We start from the raw sequence: 20,520 nt of genomic DNA on the forward strand, positions 1-20,520 counted from the left end.
CCCTCCTAATATCTCCTCCTTTGTCTCGTCAGACATTTTTTGTCTGATTACGCCTCTGTGAAGTACCTTGGGATGTTTTTCTACGTTTTTACGAATTTCCACTGGCTGCCTGTGTAGTTGAGGATTTTGCCATTGGGGCAGTTCCTCTGTCTCTCTCCCCCTCTTGCTTCTCACTTCTAGCTCCTGTGCGGAGAAAAAGACAGAGTTACGAGTTACCTGCTATCCACTTTCTCCTTCGGGTTCTGTTCGTGTAAGGATATCCTCAAAGTATGAGTGTCAGAAAACTGAATACTTGATCCCTGAACATTAGCTGCTTGTTCTGCACAAGCCAACTGTTGGTGCAGGAACTCCCATGTCGCCTTCCCCCTACTGCCTTAGCAGGCTGGTTTCTTTAACAACCCTTGGAGAACTCCTATCACTTCTCTTCAAAGGGATGCATTGCAGGATTCTCCAGTGGTCTAATATAATTGTTCCATTTGAGGGGGTCTCTACAGTTCATTTGGTTCACAGTGATACTCTTACTGCACATTAAAACATTTTTTATGCAGCGAGTTGTTATGATCTGGAATGCACTGCCTGAAAGGGTGGTGGAAACAGATTCAATAATCACTAGCAAAAGGGAATTGGATAAATACCTGATGGGGCAAAATTTGCAGGGCTATGGGGAAAAGGCAGGGGAGTGGCCAAAGAGCCAGCACTGCTACAATGAGCCAAATGGCCTCCTTCTGTGCTGTATCATTCTATGATTCTATGATATCGGTTTGTAGACTGAAAAGTTTAAAATACAGATTATAGCTTGCTGCCATAACACTTACCTTTGCAGACCTTGTGAGGTCATTGAACTTCTTTCTGCACTGTCGAAGGGTCCTGGCGGCTAGTCTGCGATTTTCTGCCTATCAAAGGGATGGGTGGATAATCGTGGGCTGGCCACCACCACATAGGCCTGATGTTCCCGACTGAGCTGGCTGAACATCGACTTTTAAGAAAGGATTGTTCAGTTGTTTAAAATGCAGTGTTGCTGCCTAGTTGACTTTATATAAGGCGAATAATCATAGGGGTGGAGGTTAATAAACCCTAAACTGTGGGATAGAAAGTCATCAAAGAATCCAAGCTCAGAACTGAAGTGCCTAATCTAAAGTCTGACCATCCTGAGGTCCATTAAAAGTATCGTAAAGACAATGAAGTGACGCTGTAAGGTGGTGGGATGGCATCCAGAGTTCTTCTCATACACATGAGTTCCAAATCTTGACTGTTCTTTCAGGGGCAAGAGAAGGTAAAGAGGCTCGCTACAGGAAAGGAAAGAGAAGTTGGCAGTTAACTCACCCCAATCTCCACTCCCAATATGGCAATCACTTTCGTCGTCCCAGTAACAAAACACAAGCCTGGGCATAGGTTGCTTCCCTGCTTCAAGCAATGGAGCATTGCATAGGGAGAGTCATAAAATGGGCAAAAATACAAATAAAATGGAATGGGGAGGAAGTCCGACAAAAGCCATAATATTTACTAGTAGAATTCAGTGTACTGCCTAATGCGATACTGAATCATACAGATTATGAAGATCTTGGTTTCAATTAAAACATTTTAAGAAAATTCATTCTTGGGATATGGGCCTATTGTCCGTCCCTAACTGCCCTTGAGAAGGTGTTGTTGGGCCTTCTTCTTGAACCGCTGTAGTGTATGTGGTGAAGGTACCCCCGCGATGCTGTTGGATAGGGAGTTCCAGGATTTTGATCCAGCAACGGTGAATTCTGAGGCGGTGCCGAGCTGTGCTTTGGCAGGGATTCCAATGATTGGTGATAGCATCCCTGGGCAAAGGAGGGAGAAGAATCAGCCGTTATTCCTTCTCCTGATTACTTGCCTTAGAGGTGGTGCAACGAAGGTTCGCTAGATTGATTCCTGGGATGAGAGGATTGTCCTATGAGGAAAGATTGAGTAAAATGGGCCTATACTCTCTGGAGTTTAGAAGAATGAGAAGTGATCTCATTGAAACATATAAGATTCTAAGAGGGCTTGACAGGGTAGATGTTGAGAGGCTGTTTCCCCTGGCTGGAGAGTCTAGCACTACGGGACATAGTCTCAGAATAAGGGGTCGGACATTTAGGACTGAGACAAGGAAGAATTTCTTCACTCAGAGGGTTGTGGATCTGTGGAATTCCCTACCCCAGAGGGCTGTGGATGCTCAGTCATTGAGTATATTCAAGACCGAGATCGATAGATTTTTGGACTCCAAGGGAATTAAGGGATATGGGGATCGGGCAGGAAAGTGGAGTTGAGATCGAAGATAAGCCGTGATCTTATTGAATGGCGGTGAAGGCTCGAGAGGCCGTATGGCCTACTCCTGCTCCTATTTCTTACGTTCTGATCATTTTAATTCTTGCTGGAGAATGCACCTGTGTGGATGTTGGATAAGGACAAGTTTGAGCTCGGCTATTTTGCTCCCCATGCTCCCTATTCAAGGTATAGGCCCACACATGAAGAGTGGTCTTTTGGGCAAAGTTTTAGGAGGGTGACTGGCACCCATGGAGCTGTAGCCCAGCACTAGTTTAGGAAAGAAAATTGAAGGAGAAAAAGGATCCTAAATGTAATCAAACATTGGGTGTTTGCCAATACAATTATGGTGTTGACTCCCATTACCTGAGCTATGGACTAACACCCACGGTATAAATATGTAATAGCAAAGTACAAGAGGGATCAACTCTGAGGTTTTCTAATGAGGACCAGAAGGTCACCAAATGTTATTAAATATTGCTCGCTTCCTCTGAAGATGGCAGGGGAGTGAGACCTAATTAATCGCACTACCTCGCTCTACCTCGAGAGACGGCCGAGTTTCTCAAGTAATTTTTACAGTCCTAACAAATGGTCCCTCTTGGAACATAACTGGACCCATCCTAATAAAACTCTCTTTGCATTGTACCGTCATGTGAAATTGGACAAGCCTTCAAACCTCACAGTCAAAGCACTATTAGGGAGTTTACTTTCATTTTTGTGATTCATGTGATTGCTCTGAGAGGACTTTCCTGCACTAGAAACATATCTAATGTAGTCTCAATATAAATGAGTAAGTGTAGTAATCCCCATTCTACAATGCCAACAATTGTAACCTTGAAAGAAACCTATTGTATGATTGTTGGCAGCAAACAAATGCAATATGTTCGGCATTTCAAATTGGATAAAGTGATGCTTGGCGTTAGCGGTCACCTTAATAAGCATTGGATGGGTGATGACTGCCAAGTTTTGGAGGGTGGGGGGAAGCTGCTCGGCAGCTCATGTTCCCAGACACTAAAGATCTTGAAAGGGGAATTGAGACAATGGGCCCGATGTTAGCAGGCCTGCGGGTTCCCGGCGGGGGGGCTATCGGGTGCGTGGGTAACGCGCCCGGTGAAAATGAGTGCGTTCCCCGCGCGATCACAGGATAATTGAAGTCATTTACCTGTGGTTACGGGTTTTCCGCTGCTCAGCTGCGTGCCGGCGGCCTGCGCATGCGCAGTGACGTCTGAGTGATGGTGGAGCTCTATTTAAAGGGGCAGTCCACCTGCTGCAAACAAGAAGTAGCGCACCATGGAGCACCCCAGGGGTAAGGCTGCCCCATGATTTTCTGACGACTCACTCCAGCTGCTGCTGGACGGGGTAAGGAGGAGGAGGGAGACGCTGCTCCCCAGCGATGGAAGGAAGTGCCCTGCCTCCGCCACCAGGAAGGCATGGGCGGAGGTGGCCGCGGAGGTTAGCAGCAGGGGCAACACCACAAGAACATGGATCCAGTGTCGCAAGAGATTCAATGACCTCACTAGGTCCGGCAAAGTGAGTACACTAACGCATTCTCCCACACTCCGTCTTCCACATCACCTCAAACACCTCACAACCCCTTCTGCACTGCCACCACAGCGCTCCCGCATCAATCCTCACAGCCACTCAACTATCATCCTCACCGTGCCTGCACGTACCCACCGTCCCTGTCCCCATTCGAACACTACCACACACCCCAATCCCCATACAATGGGATGGGCATGTGGCACACGCATCCTCCCATCCATCTCCCACACGCTCAACCCACCCACACCAATGCTTGAAGCGTCTCACAATGCAATCATCACTCAATCACGCATCATGTGCTTTGCCCTGACAGGAGAAGAGATGCAAGAACGCCCGGGAAAGGGCACCCCGCCACCACGCAGAGCTGGACGCCTTGGAGATTAGCCACACGCTGCATTGCCTGTCCGTGGCGGATGGCAAGGCTGGGGCTGCAGAAACGTCCGGTAACGGAAAGCTGACACTCAGCACTCATGATTGCGAATGATCTTAGCATCACTTGGCATCTGCCGCACCTCAACATTTGTCCACATGCCTGATATTGCCCTTTGTTCTCTTGCAGGGCCATCTGCGAGCGCTGTGTCAGTGGAGGGCGATTCCTCAGAGGACATGCCGGTCTCTGAGGGTCCATCGTCACATATGAGCCAAGCATCCACCAGCGCAGATACACACACCTCGGTGGGTCCCCCTCCTCAATTAGTTGGGATTGCACATGGTGAGTCACCGCGCACATGTGAGCATGAGCAGACCCTGGTGGCAGGGGCAGCCGCGGAGGGTCTGCGTTGGTGGGAGCACTCTTCTCCAGGCTCTGCTCAGCCGGACCCAGATGCTGAACCCACGGGGCCACCAGTCAAAAGGAGAGTCGTCGAGGGGCACCAGCACATTGCTGAGGTACTGGAAGAGGTGCCATGCGCACTCTCCACAATCGTGCAGCTGATGGAGGAGTCCAACTCCTGCATGAGGGCAATGGTGGCACAAGTACAGGAGGGTCTCGGCGAGATAGTGTCGCGGGTAGGTGCGGGAACGTCTGCGGTGGAGGAAAGGCTAGCCTCCCTCGAGCGTCACGCACAGCTCAACATTGAGTCCATCCAGGCCCTGACAGCGGCTGTTCGGATTCGGGGTGAGCAACATTCTGCCGCCATAAATAGGCTGACAGATACATTAGAGGTGGCCTTGCAAGGTCTCACACAGGTCATCCAAACTGCCGTCCAGCAGGGTGGAAGGAGTGATGTGGGCCTAGGCCATGAGAGGGAAGATGGTGAACGGGGACATGGAAGTGGGGACGCTACTCAAAGTGCCCCCACGTCTCACCCGTTGCCCCCCTCTCAACCAGTACCCGCAATGGTGCCTCCTCTCCAGGTGGCCGAGTCTGCCCCTGCACAGGTGCAGGAGGAGCAGTCTGTGGAGGTGCCCTAACGGGCACTGAAACCCAAGGGGCGTCGGCCCAAAGCATCTACCTGGTCAGGGCACGAACAAGAGCAACCTGCCACTACCTCTGCTGGAGCCACAGGGGTAGCACCACGTAGGGGTACTCGCAAACGTAAGGCTAGGGTGTTATGAACACAAAGGGAATGCACCAGGCTGTATGACAATTTGTTATGTTTTTATTTATAGTCGTTTGCTGCACATACCACAATAAACACAATTGTTCTCACCACTGCTGCCACCTCTTGTCCATTCTTGAGCGGCTTGTGCAATAGGTCCCTTTCGTGGGGCTCATCATGACGACGAACACCTGGTCCCACCCAGTGGGTCACACTACAGTGGGTGCAGGAGTACTGGCACCACTCTTCTGAGGAGGGGGCTGGTCTGGCCGCTCCTCTGTGCACGTGATGAGGTCTGGACGCCTCAGACAGTCTGATGTTAGGAGAACCGTTGACATATGAGTGCCTCCCTGGCCTGACGAGCATCCAGGTGAGCCGGTGTTCGGCCCATGGGTCCTTCCTCCTCCTCTTGCTCCTCCTCCTCCTCATCGTCATCCTCAATATGGGTGGCGGATGTGCATGGGGCCTCCTCCAGCGGCACCCCTCTCTGTTGTGCCATGTTGTGCAGGGCACAGCAGACAACTATAATTCGTCCCACTCTGAGTGGCGCGTATTGGAGCGCTCCCCCAGAACGATCAAGGCACCTGAAGCGCATCTTGAGCACCCCTATAGCCTGCTCAATAGTAGACCTGGTAGCAATGTGGCTGTCATTATATCGACGCTGCGGCTCGGTGATGGGGTTCCTCAGAGGTGTCACAAGCCACGTGTGCAGGGGATATCCCTTGTCGCCGAGGAGCCAGCCGTTGCCGGTGTTGGGTGCGTGGAAGAGGGGCTGGACGGTGGACTCCCTGAGGACGATGGCATCGTGGCAGCTGCCAGGGTATCTGGCGCACATGTGTAGGAATCTCTGACGGTGGTCACAGATGAGCTGGGCGTTCATGGAGTGATACCCCTTCCTGTTGATGAACAGTCCTGGCTCATGTGGAGGTGCCCATATTGTTATGTGGGTGCAATCGATTACACCCTGCACCCGTGGGAAGCCAGCCACAGCATGGAATCCAACCGCCCTCTCCATCTGGCTGCGGTCATCCATGGCGAAGTTGATGTAGTGCGAGGCCCTGTGGAACAACCCATCGGTAACCTGCCTTATGCACTTCTGACAGACCCCGGTGATGTCCCCGGTGGCACCCTGGAAGGATCCGGAGGCGAAGAAGTTGAGGGCAGTGGTGACTTTGACGGCGACGGGTAAGAAGATGCTGCTTGGTCCATCCGGGAGCAGCTCGTCGTTAAGGAGGCTGCAGATGTCGGCGACTACCTGGCGACTGACTCTGAGCCTCCGTATGCACTGCTCCTCAGAGAGGTCCAGGAAGCTGAGCCTCGGTCTGTACACCCTGTGCCGAGGGTAGTGCCTCCTGCGATGCATCTCTCTCTGCGGTTGCCCTCCCTCCTGCTGTGCAGGTGGATGTGCCGCAGCAACGTGTTGGTGGGCTCCACGTGTCTGAGGCGGACGGCGTGGCCTGCGAGGCTGCTGGGGCTGGTGATGCTGTTCGTCCTCCGAGGATGTCAAGGCGGCCCCCATCTGGAAGGTGTAGGTCTGAGGGGTTCTGCAAGGTAGGGAAGTGTGTCCTCGCATCGGGTTGTGGTTCCACGTCGGTGAATCTTCTTGTTAGGAGGAGGGTGGTGGAGGGCAAGCGTTGCCCTATGTGACGGAGTGGCCTCCTGCGTTGGTGAAGGGTCTCCCCCACCCCCACCTGTGGAATGCACCTTGGCAGCTGCCACAGGCTGCTGGCTGCAACACGTCCGTTTGGAGTGAGAGTGTTTCCCCCAGTATGGGAAACAGTCTCAGTTCAAGGTAAAATCCCACCCTTCCTAATAAAGCAGCTCAATCAGGCCTGTAAACGACCTGAACGAGCAAGATAAATGTTTACAAGTGGCATCCCGCTGGCTTTAATTGCCTGCGGGATTCCCACCTGCGGGGGCTGCGCGCGCACGCCGGCGCGTCCGTGGGGAACCCGGAAGCGGGCGGGTTCGAGACGGGATCCGGTCCCGCTCCGGGATTCCCCAATTTTCGGGGCCCCCCCCCACCGAGAACGCACCCGACAGCGGGTGGTAAAATCAAGCCCAATGTATCTGAGAGCACATTGCAGCGAAAGAAATGCCTACTATTGTGTGGCTAAATAATGAGGCTATTTTGGAATTGAGCTGGGGGGCACGCAGTGGGGGTGGGAGGAGGTGTTAAGAACATAATTAAAAATGAGAAGGCAAGTGCAGTACAATCCGCATCTGTCTCACCAGATTGTGTGTGGATTGCTCGCTCGTTTTATAACCTTACTGTTCCTGGTTACTGCCGTCATTGCTTAAATTGAATAAGCTCATCAGTAACTTTTCATGAGTTATTAGGCAACCTAATGACCATCAAAAAACAAATTGTTCAGAACATAATCGGCCACCTTTCCACAGCGAGACATAATGGGAAATTCTCCCTGTTCTACCTTGATCCTCCGCGGTCCATCAGTGCTTCTGGTGGAAGCTGGAGAGAAGATTGAACCGGCTTGGGGAGTTCATTTCTATTTATTGGTGGCTCACTGGTTGGTGCGTTTGCATGAAATTCCTTGTTCTACTGTTCAGACGCACTCACTACCTCTTTAAAAACAAACGGGCTAGTGACAGTGTTAAAATATGGGACTGTGTGCTTTATAAGCAACGAAGTTATGCTAAATCTTAAGAAATTACCGGCAAGGCCCCAGCTGGGGTATTGTGTCCAATTCTGGGCACCACATTTTAGGAAGGGTGTCAAGGCCTTAGAGAGGAGATTTACCAGAATGGTACCAGGGATGAGGGACTTCAGTTATGTGGAGAGACTGGAGAAGCTGGGATTGTTCTCCTTAGAGCAGAGAAGGTTAAGGGGAGATTTAATAGAGGTGTTCAAAATGATGAGGGGTTTTGATAGAGTAAATAAGGAGAAACGGTTTCCACTGGCAGGAGGGTCGGTAACCGGAGGACACAGATTTAAGATAATTGGCAAAAGAACCAGAGGGGGAGATGAGGAGAAGTTTTTTTATGCACTGAGTTGTTATGATCTGGAATGCACTGCCTGAAAGGGCGGTGGAAGCAGATTCAATAGTAACTTTCAAAAGGGAATTGGATAAATACTTGAAAAGGAAAAGTTTGCAGGCCTATGGGGAAAGAGCAGGGAGTGTGGGACTAATTGGATAGCTCTTTCAAAGAGCCGGCACAGGCATGATGGGCCGAATGGCCTCCTTCTGTGCTGTATGATTCTATGATTCCAGGAAAAGAATGTGATGCATTACCCAATGCATCACCAGACAAGTTATAACACTCTGTGAAAGGATTGACATTCGTTATAGTTCTATAAACATTTGGGGAAGAGAGGGTTTATTTCCTTTGTGTGCAATTTTTAGTGCCCTGGTTAACTTATTTGTAATAAATTCCTGTTGGTACTAGTTTAACCCAGCCCTGAACCTAATTATTCAAAAAGTAGTACAGAGAAGGGATGAAATATGTGCACAAATCTTTGAAGGTGGCAAGACAGCTTGAGAAAGTGGTTAATAAAGCATACGGGATCCTGGGCGTTATAAATAGAGGCATAGAGTACAAAAGCAAGGAAGTTATGTTGAACCTTTATAAAACACTGGTTCGGCCACAGCTGGAGCATTGTGTCCAGTTCTGAGCACCGCACTTTAGGAAGGATGTGAAGGCCTTAGAGAGGGTGCAGAAAAGATTTACTAGAATGGTTCCAGGGATGAGGGACTTCGGTTACGTGGGTAAACTGGAGAAGCTGGGGTTGTTATTCCTAGGACGGAGAAGATTAAGAGGTGATTTGATGGAAGTGTTCAAAATCATGAAGGGTTCAGATAAAGTGAATAAAGAGAAACTGTTCCCATTGGCGGAAGGGTCGAGAACCAGAGGACACAGATTTAAGGTGATTGGCAAAAGAACCAAAGGCGACATGAGGAAAAACATTTCTACGCAGCGAGTGGTTATGATCTGGAATGCACTGCCCGAGGGGGTGGTGGAGGCAGATTCAATTGTGGCTTTCAAAAAGGAATTGGATAAATACTTTTTCGAGAAAAAATTTGCAGGGCTATGGGGAAAGAGCGGGGGAATGGGACTCACTGGATTGCTCTTACAAAGAGCCGGCATAGGCTCGATGGGCCGAAAGGCCTCCTTCTGTGCTGTAATCATTCTATGATTCTATGGAAGTGAACCAAAAACAGAGAATGCCGGAAACAGACAGTCGGTCAGACAGCGTTTGTGGACAAGTTAAAGGTTCTGATGAAGGTAGAGTCGCCAACCCTCCTGGATTGTCCTGGAGTCCCCAGGAATTGAAGGTTAATCTCCTGGACACTGCTGTGAGCAACACCCAGGAGAAAAATCATAGGGGCATTAAAATAAAATGAGTTTTTTTGATTTCTTTGAACACTTTAATTTCTTTGTGATAAAATTATTGGAGATGGGATGGAGGGAGGAGTAGAAAAGGCTGATTTACTGGGCAAGGCAGTTGAAGGCGGGAGGTCATGTGATGAAACCTCCAGGAATGCATCTAACCAGAGTTGGTAACCCTAGATGAAGGGTTCATAGGCGGTCTGGCTCCCCCAAAAGGGTGCGGGATTCCCCTGGAAAAAAGGGGTGGGGGGCACCAATAATACAGCACTATGGAACTATTCACCCTAGTGGCCAGTTTGCCCCTGGAAGAGTCTGCTCTCTCCACAGACGTTGTCTGACTCGCTGAGTGTTTCCAGCATTTTCTGTTCTTGTTTCAGATGTTCAGCACGTGCAGATACTTTGCTTTTTATCTACCTTGGAAATGAGCTGGTTTACTTTTGCGATGCTTTTCGACGTAGAGACGATATTTCCACTTGTGGGGGAGTCCAAAACTATGGGTGACAAGACAGTCACTAATAAATCCAATAAAGAATTCAGGAGAAATTTCTTTACCCAGAGAGTGGTTAGAACGTGGAACTCGCTACCACATGGAGTAGTTGAGGTGAATATCATAGCTGCCTTTAAGGGGAAGCGAGATAAATACATGAGGGAGAAAGGAATTGAAGGATATGCAGATAGGGTTAGATGAAGCAGGGTGAGAGGACACTTGTGCAGAGCATAACCTGTTGGGCCGAATGGCCTGTTGCTATGTTGTAAATTCTATGTAATTTTAATTTGGCAGGACCGATAGATGACCTCTAACCCCGTAGCAGGTTGGTTTACCACAAGAGCTAACTATGGGGCTGTTTTAATTTGCTTCTCACCTGCTGTAGCTGAGTGGAGTCAACACTAACATGAAGGACTGCTAGAGGTGAAGATTGAGTGGGATCTGGAGGACTTATACTACAATATCAATCCTTTTGAAAAGTGAGAATCAAAGGTTTATATGGAAATACTGCTGAGGGTGTTTGTATATTTTCCTACATTCATTATTAATGAAAATGGCTGGAAATGGAACCTGCCCTCTACTCAGGCTGCACCCCGAGGTGTTTCAATGGAAATGCTAAGAAGATTTCAAAGGTATTGGGGCCTCTTGCGCATCCCCGATTTTCATCGCTCCACCATTGGCGGCCGTGCCTTCAGCTGCCTAGGACCTCTGGAATTCCCTCCCTAAACCTCTCGGCCTCTCTACCTCTCTCTCCTTTTAAGCTGCTCCTTAAAACCTACCTCTTTGACCAAAGCTTTTGGTCACCTGTCCTAATATCTCCTTATGCCGGCTCGGTGTTAAATTTTGTCTGATAACGCTCTTTGGGACGTTTTAGGTGCTATATAAATGCACGTTGTTGTTCTTATACACCTCGCCTAATTTTCCTTTCCATTGAAGTCAAAATGACAAGTGAGTATTGCAGAAATGATAGGTTTCACTTGAAGTATTGCATTGTCAGAGGTTCCCACAAGCACCATAGGGAGTCCTTTGAAAAGCCTTCCAAATGGATATCAGCTCATCGGTGCAACTGTGATACAGAAACAGGTTCAGGTACAACTTTAATCCGATGTTGTTTGTGTGGCGTTAAATAGAACATCATCACCCCAAACACTTGACACGGAACAATTGGGATTTGATCCCAACTCCAGTTCAAAAGCAGTGTGAGCCTAGTTATGCACCGTTCGGTTTAGCTTGATCCTCTGTCACAGTGTTCAGCACAAAAATATTCTTCCAATTGTATTCAGGTTTGTGTAAAATAACTATTGTTGGTTCTGTTCCTTTTAATATTATATGTGTCTGTGGAGTGAGGGTTAGGTCGCGGTATTGGCATCGCTGAGGACTGAATTTTGTTTGATAATCGCTCCTGTGTAGCACCTTGGGACGTTTTTACAACGTTAAAGGCGCTATATGAATGCAAGTTGTTGTGTGTTCTTTGTGGATGGCACCAAAGGGTTAATGTGAATAAACCGTTGGCATTGTAAAAATCGACCAGACTGCAGAACACATGGCAAATGAGTTCTCCGTGCCAGCGTGAGCAAGGTGACACGGACGTGTGAAGGTGCAGCATTTGTTTTGTTATGGTTTGGTGAATTTTTGCGCTCATCAATATGAAACTCCATGTTCCAAGTTAGGAGATGGGAGGAGGGGGAATTCAACAGAATCGTGGCCCCTGAGGTAGGGTTGCCAACTTTGGTTGGATGGATTCCTGGAGGTTTCATCACATGACCTCCTGCCTTCAACTCCCCCCCCCCCCCCCCTCCCCTCCCCCCCCCACCCCCGTCTACAGCCAATTGGAAAGCGAGCTGACTCTTCATTACCCGATTGGATGATTCTTGACTGGCAGTCAAACAGCCTTCTTTTTTCCCCCATTGCCAACATTTTTATAACTAATAAACAATCGTGTTGAAATAAATGTATTTTTTTATTGCCCCTGTGATGTTTCTCTTGGGTTGCTCCCAGCGGTGTCCTGGAGATTAATCTTGCTTTATCTTTTTAACTGTTTCAATCACGTGTTCCAGATTGAGCACTGACTGTTGTCGCTGATTGCCTTTCTCCTCCGGCTTTGGTCCCAGCCTGCACTGATGGGTTGAACATCTGCTCCCTCTGTTGTCTGGATGGGCCCTCAGCAAAATGTATTTGGGTTAGACAGAATCTAACTTCTACTGGCAAAGCTAAATAATGATGCTATACTTTGGCACTAATTAGAATGAATTTGGTAGTCTCGTTAGAGAAGCCTCAAAGCCTTAGGAGAGTGCTGTTAAAGGAAAGAAAGACTTGCATTTATATAACACTTTTCACGACCGCAGGGCATCCCAAACCACTTCACAGCCAATAAAGCACTTTTGAAGTGTAGTCACTGTGATACAGGAAACACAGCAGCCAGTTTGCACACAGCAAGGCCCCACTAACAGCAATGAGATAAGTGACGGATAAATGTTGGTTCAGACATCAGGCAGGACCTCCCCTGCTCTTCAAATAGTGCCTTGAGATTTTTATATCCACCTGAGAGGACAGACACAGTTTAACATCTCATCCAAAAGTCAACACTTGCAGCAATCCCTCAGTACTGCACTGAAACATCAGCCTAGATTTATGTGCTCAAGTTTCTGGAGTGGGGCTTGAACCTATAATCTTCTGACTCTGAGGTGAGAGTGCTACCAACTGAGCCACAGTTAAAATCAAGGATAGGCAAGAGGCAAGAATTGGAGGAGTGCAGAGATCTCGGATGGTTGTAGGGCCGGAGGAGGTTACAGAGATAGGGAGGGGGCGAGGCCCATGGAGGGATTTGAAAACAAGGATGAGGATTTTAAAGTTGAGGCGTTCCCAGATCGGGAGCCAATGTAGGACAGCGAGCACAGAGGGGTGATGGGTGAATGGGACTTGTTGTGAATTAGGATACAGGCAGCAGAGTTTTGGATGAGCTCAAGATTATAGAGGGTGGAATATGGGAGGCCGGCCAGGAGAGCATTAGAATAGTCAAGTCTAGAAGTAACAGAGGCATGGATGAGGGTTTCAACAGCAGATGAGCTGAGGCAGAGGCAGAGACGGGCGATGTTACGGAGGTGGAAGTAGGCGGTCTTGGTGATGGAGCGGATATGGGGTCAGAAGCTCATCTCAGGGTCAAATAGGACGCCAAGCTTGCGAATGGCCTGGTTCAGCCTCAGATAGTGGCCAGGGAGAGGGATGGAGTCGGTGGCTAGGGAATGGAGTTTGTCGCAAATTTGTACAAATAAACTTTTTGTCCGAGTGGCTGCAACGGCTGTTCAAACCTATGTGAAATCACTTTGATTTTACACACAACACTTAAAGATAACTCGCTCCCACATCCTATTTGTGAAGTCAAAGAAAAATGATCAAAAGTCCTGAAACATGATACCCATCATGGCTCATGCATCCAGAAAATGCTGGAGTCCACCAATTTCAGCTCCATCTGTCTCTTAAATAAATCCAAGCTTTTTGCCTCTGCTGCCATGCCTGGGAGCCCAAGAGTGCTCATCACTCAGTGCTGTGCTCAGCTCTGGTCTCCATATTACAAAAAAAAATATAGAGGCACTCGAGAAGGTGCAAAAAAGATTTAAAGGGATAATACCAGAACTGAGAAATTATAACCATCAGGATAGGCTGAACAGGCTGGGGCTCGTTTCTCTGGAAAAGAGAAGGCTGAGGGGTGACCTATTATGAAAGGGTCTGATAGGGTAGACATAGAGATGTTTCCACTTGTGGGGAGACCAAAACTAGCGATCATCAATATAATATAGTCACTAATAAATCCAATAAGGAATCAGGAGAAACCTCTTTACCCAGAGAGTTGTTAGAATGTGGAACTTGCTACCACATGGAGTAGTTGAGGCGAATAGCACTTAAGGGGAAGCTAGATAAGTACATGAGGGAGAAAGGAATTGAAGGATATGCTGATAGGGTGAGATGAAATAGGGAGGGAGGAGGCTTGTGTGGAGCATGAACACCGGCCTAGACCAATCGGGCTGAAAGGCCTGTTTCTGTGCTGTAAATTTTCTGTAATTCTACGTAACTCTTCGTGTTTAAAAAAAGAACTTCCTGACATCACTCCTAAATTTGCCTTTCACCACTTTGAAGCTACGCCTTCTTGCCCTAGTTTTATAACTGATCTTGAAGTAGCACTTAAGATTTATTATTTAATACCAGAGTTTGTGTTTCCAGAAGATTTTTTTCTCTCCTAAAAGTGAGGTGCAGCCAGATGAAAAAGATTTGCAGCGATGGTGTGTGAACTGGGTCCTCCAAGAATCGCGGGATGGCCAGTGTTTGGGATGGACGAGCTGCACGACATTGTGTGCCGCGTGAAAATGACGCGGCGAAATTTTCCCTCTATGACAAACGACACGGAAAGCGTCAGTCGGCTGCACTTGCCACAATGCTCTCGTGAGTGTTGGTTTCCCTTTAAATGAGAGCTAACGCAGTTAATCGGCCAAGGAGACTAAAAGGAGGAGGAGAGTCGGGGTAGTTGGTAGCAGATGGGACATGAGCTGTCAGCTGGGGAGAGAGGAGATGGCGCACAAGCTAGCAGTCAGTGAGGGAAAGAGAGACTTTAGAACAATCCTCTGGCGCTTTGTTGTAGTAGCTGTTAAGCTCAGGACTTATCCAGTATGTTTACAGGGTGTGTGCAGATGGCAAATCACCAACCATCACACAATGGTTCGGAAACAATTCTGCACCCACTGAGGCTTGTGCTGAAATATCCATGGGGCTATCTCAGAGTCCTGTTGCACGTATACATACGCTCCATTAAAATCAGTGAACATCATTGGGTGTCCCACTTGTTAAGAAGCAAAGAGCTAAACTGTATTAGAGCCTGCCTCTTAAATTGCAGCAGCATTATTGGTCTGTGTTGGTAAAGTATTTCATTGGACACAAACCAAGTGACGTGAAAACAGAAAATGCTAGAAACACACACTAGGATTCGGTCCAATATCAATGCAACATGTTGCTTCTGGTGTGTTGTGGGGGGCGTGAGGAAGCTCAGGGATTATATTAATATAGCATCAAAGATGATTTATTGATTTTATCTTGAGTGCCACGTTGGACTGAATGGTCCTTGGAAATGGCATAGTCTTCAGGATGTCCCAAAGTGCTTACGAGCTAATAAATTACTTTTGAAGCGTGGTCTTTTGTAGGAAAATGCAGCATTCAATTCGCATACACCAAGGCCACACAGACAGCAATGAGATAAATGATCCTTGAATCTGGTACCTCACTGCCAGCAGACTCAGGACAACTTTTCCCTTTCACTTTTTGCCCCCCCCTCTAATTTTGTCCTTGTGTCTCTGGCAGGTGAGATATCAATCCACAGGTGCGAAGCAGCCCTCTGGTACCTCATCCGAGTGCCATTCTTCATGTGTGAACCAGGCAGTGAGTATCTGCTGTAAACTCAACTGTGAAAGGGTGCATCAGAGCCAAACCCTGACCTTGTTCTCATCCGAAGTCCACGCCCACATATGCACATGATCCAGCATGGGGTCAATGGATAGGGAGCAGGACACTCCCTACCCCGATTGACTTTTCTCTTCCTTTGCCCAGTGTGACTGGGACCAACAGTGTCAGTCATGGCTTGGTTGGTCACACTCTGGCCTCTTGAGTCAGAAGGTTGTGGGTTCAAGTCCCACTCCAAAGCACAAAATCTAGGCCGACACTACAGTACAATACTGAGGGAGTGCTGCACAGTCAGAGGTGCTGCCTCTCAGAGGAGATGTTAAACCAAGGCCCCATCTGCCCCTTCAGGTGGACGTAAAAGATTCCATGACACTATTTCGAAGAAGAGTCGGGGAATTGTCCTGTATAATATTTAGCACTCAATCAACACCTAAAAACGGATTATCAGGTCATTAACACATTGGTGTTTGTGGGACCTTGCTGTGTGCAAATTAGCTGCTGTGTTTCCAACAGTGACTACATTTAAAAAGTACTTAATTGGCTGTAAAGCACTTTGGGATGTCCTGAGGTTGTGAAAGGTGCTGTATAAATGCAAGTCTGTTTCTTTCATTCTTTGTCTACCACTTGCCCAGCTAATATCAGCTGACTCAGCACAGATGAGATATCAAAGATGGGATCTCCCTGGGCCTGAGTGGTGCATCTACCCACTGAACCATAGCGGGGAGGCTCCTCAGACAAACTTATTTAGATTGCGGGTCACACGCACACATACCTGACTCTGTTGGGTCAAGTGGCATTTTGATGAAATAGCTTTACTGTCACCGGACATTAAAAGTGCCCTTAAGATTCCCGTGTCACATGAAGCCATTTCCGTAACACTGTTCTGATATATTTTTGACTCATGTACAATTATGGACCTGATTTCTGCTTCCACCGTGGCAGGCACAATACAAATTTAAAATGTTATCGAGTCCATACTGTTGAACCTTGCCTTTGTGCACTTCAGACTGTGTTTTATTCCTACTTGGCATTCAGAATACTCCCTGTATAGAACCTTCGTCTATGCAGGTTTTATTCTCTACCTGTGCCTATTGATGGCCTCTCTGGAGCCTTTTGCTACTTTGAACCTTTGCAAGGCTTCAGATTCAGCTCCCTGTCACTGTTGTCCTTGGGTGGAGCCTTGACCCATGATGGTCGTCCTCTCACCCCTGGGGACACAAAGCTGTGGCCTGAAGCCCCTCACTTCCGCACTTGAGCGCGGAATCTTGGCTGACATACTAGGCTGGACCTCCAATGCAGTACGGAGGGAGTAAAGATGCAGGAGTCTTATTAGAGCTTACGTATGGCGGTGTTTTTCTTCCCCGAGCCCACTGCAAATCACTTCTCGGTGCACCTGCTGTGATTAAGTCACATCATTACATATCAAGGACAAGGAGCACACTGTCCAAGAGCATTCACATTGGGAGCGATTGTCAGCAAAAAAAACACCCCCTGTAGTTAACAGCATATAAGAGATGGGTACCCTAGTGTGTTTTCAAGGTTTTAATCAGACTGTGGGCTTCAGATGACAGATCGTGCTTATGCTTTGCTCTTGTGAATTATGAAGCATCTAAGTCCCTTGAGTATATTTCCTCCTTCTGACAATCTCCCAGTCACTGTTTCTTCCTTTTTTGAGTAATTGTCAGCAAAAAACAGATTATCTGATCGTTATCACATTGCTGTTTGTGGGAACTTGCTGTGCATACATTGGCTGCCACGTTTCCTAAATTACTACACTTCAAAAGTACTTCATTGCCTGTAAAGCACTTTGGGACATCCTGAGGTCGTGAAAGGTGCTAAATAAATACAAATTCTTTCTTTCTTACGCATTCTTTGACCTACGTAGAGTGCAAGGTTGACTCATAGGTCACCAAAGCTACCCTTTTGATCCTTGGCTTGTGGCTTCTCTACGACAGCTGTGAACAGCTGTCCAGCACAGATACACCAAGGTCCTTAAAGGTACCAGGCCCATTATGGGACACCCCATAGGTGTGTCGAAATAGTTCAGCTGCCTTGACAGATCCAAGGGTGCATTGGCCAAATTCTCCAGGGTCAGCATCATCTGCCGAGTGATGCATAACTTTGCCATCCAACGAAACATAGCTACGGAGCAACCTGAGAAGGAGGACGTCCAGCTGCCACAAGGAGATGACCAAGACGAGCAGGAGGAGCTAGAAGATCCTGTCGCAAACTTGGCATGGTATGGTGACCCCACAGTGAAATTAATAGAGCTGTTCCAAAACCTGAGTCTCATGGTGCAGGGACACCAAGCTCTTTAACCATTCAAACTCCAGCAACATTTTTCAGACTCCTTCACAATCAAGAATTTCTCTTTACAGAACCCCTGACTATTTTGCATCCTGCAGATTTCTTGACATTACTTTATAATGCAACACAATGAAAAGGGAACAATGCGTTCAAATATCCATATACCAGAGTCATGTGAATTTAGTGTAAAACAGGAGTTGTTGGAAGCTTCCATTTAGCCTGGTCAGTTTGCAATAGACGGGGCGGTGGGAGTTTATTTGTTGAGTGCTGTTCCCCTCCACAGCAGCAATATTTGACCTGATTTAAACACCTCTGAGAATTTAAACAGCTTAGCAAAGCTCTGGCAGGAGCAAACACAAACAGATCACAGCTCCACTGCTATTTCAACACCGGAACGCTGGCGTCTCCTCACAGCTTAGCAGTTCCAGAACACTTTTACCCGCAGAGCAATGCAACATCCGCTGCCATTATTGGGATGAGCTTTCACATCAACTTAGACTAGGGGTTCCCAACCCTCCAGGATTGTCCTGGAGACTCCAGGAATTAAAGATTAATCTCCAGGACGCTGTTGCGAGGAACACCTTGGAGAAAAGTCATAGGGGCGTTAAAAAAAAGTGTTTTTTAAAATTTTCTTTTGAACACTTTTATTTATTGGTTGTAAAAATATTGGGGATGAGGGGAGAAAGGGCTGTTTGACTAACGGCCAAGAATCGTCCAATCGGGTAACGAAGAGCCTGTTTGCTTTCCAATTAACGCAGGGAGGCGGTGCACTGCGAGGATGGGCTTGTGCGACCAATGGCGGGAATGTGGGGGGGGCGAGGCTGTTGGAGGCGGGGCTTCATGTGATGAAACCTCCAGGAGTGCATCCAACCAGAGTTGGCAACCCTAACTTGGACTCGGGGTTTCAAAGGTTCCAAAATCTGGGCTTCTTCGGAATCGAAGTTCGCGTTCATCAGGATCGGGCGCGCGAGTGAGGAAAAGATTTCATCACATCACCAGCGATTCAGGGAGATACCACTGCCAACCCGCAAGGGCCTAGTCTCAGTCTGGACAGGCCAGTTTTTGAGTAGGCTATCCAGAAGCTTCTAGAATGCAAACTGGACACTGGACAATTCCATTTGTGAAGTAGAAGACTTTTTTCTTACTTGTCACTTAAGGTGCAGAGATATTAATTGAAATGTTCAGTTCATTTTATTCAACCCCACATGGGATTCAAATCACCTCACATCTTAATGTGGCATCAATTTAAGTGAAATGTAGCAAGGTTTCAAAAAGACTGAAAAATGTGCGAATTGTGGATCCATGACAACAATTATTCCGAATATGACATTTGGCAAATTTTGTGTGTATTTGAGTCTCTGCTTGTGGCTTGTGGTCCTCTCCCAGTCTCTGTTTAGAGTATGAATTTACTTCTCCTCTCTTGGTCCTTTTCACAACATTAAAGGTGCTGAATATGTGTCGCTGTTGTCAAAGATGTCTCACCATCAGCACCTCTTTTAAAGAACCGAATTCAGCCTGACAATTAGCCTTCAGCTGCCTAGGCCCTAAGCTCTGGAATTCCTTCCCCAAACCTCTCCGCCTCTCTACCTCTCTCTCCTCCTTTAAGACGCTCCTTAAAACCTACCTCTTTGCCCAAGCTTTTAGTCACCTGTCCTAACATCTCTTTATGTGACTCAGCGTCAAACTTTGTCTGATTAGGCTCCTGTGAAGCGCCTTGGAATGTTTTACTACTTTAAAGGCGCTATATAAATGCAAGTTGGTGTTGTTGATGCTATGAAAACTCTAAGGAAATTAAATGTCAATTTTACGTCAAGTTTATGTTTGTGACTGTTACTAAACCCTTTTGTGATGTCGTTTTTTTATCTATACTAAACTATCAATGTCACGCTCTCTAAAGAGGCCTACAGCAAGCATTGCCATTTCAGTTTTTGCCAGTGGGCAATGTTAATTTGGTAAAAGATAATTGTGGGGAAACAAGTAACTCCAATAGGCCTGGCTGTGATTGAAATTTAGTTTCATTTGTGCTTGTGCTATTTTGTCCCATTTGGTGCATTCTTTGTTCTGTTGGCTGAGGCAACGTCCCACAGTTAGATGCAGGAGCAAACATAATGCCAAACCTAGAATCATAGAATCATAGAAAGGTTACAGCACTGAAGGAGGCCATTCGGCCCATCGAGTCCGTGCTGGCTCTATGCAGGAGCAGTCCAGCCAGTCCCACTGCCCCGCCCTGTCCCCGTAGCCCTGCAAGTGTTTTCTTTTCAAGTACTTATCCAGTTCCCCTTCGAAGGCCATGATTGAATCTGCCTCCACCACCCCCTCGGGCAGTGCATTCCAGATCCTAACCACTCGCTGTGTAAAAAAGTTTTCCCTCCTGTCACCTTTGGTTCTTTTGCCAATCACCTTAAATCTATGTCCTCTGGTTCTTGACCCTCCCGCCAATGGGAACAGTTTCTCTCTATCTACTCTGTCTAGACCCTTCATGATTTTGAATCCCTCTATCAAATCTCCTCGTAACCTTCTCTGTTCCAAGGAGAACAACCCCAGCTTCTCCAGTCTATCCATGTAACTACAGTCCCTCATCCC

The sequence above is a fragment of the Heptranchias perlo genome, chromosome 40 (genome assembly GCF_035084215.1).
Source record: "Heptranchias perlo isolate sHepPer1 chromosome 40, sHepPer1.hap1, whole genome shotgun sequence".
In the NCBI taxonomy this organism is placed as follows: domain Eukaryota; kingdom Metazoa; phylum Chordata; class Chondrichthyes; order Hexanchiformes; family Hexanchidae; genus Heptranchias; species Heptranchias perlo.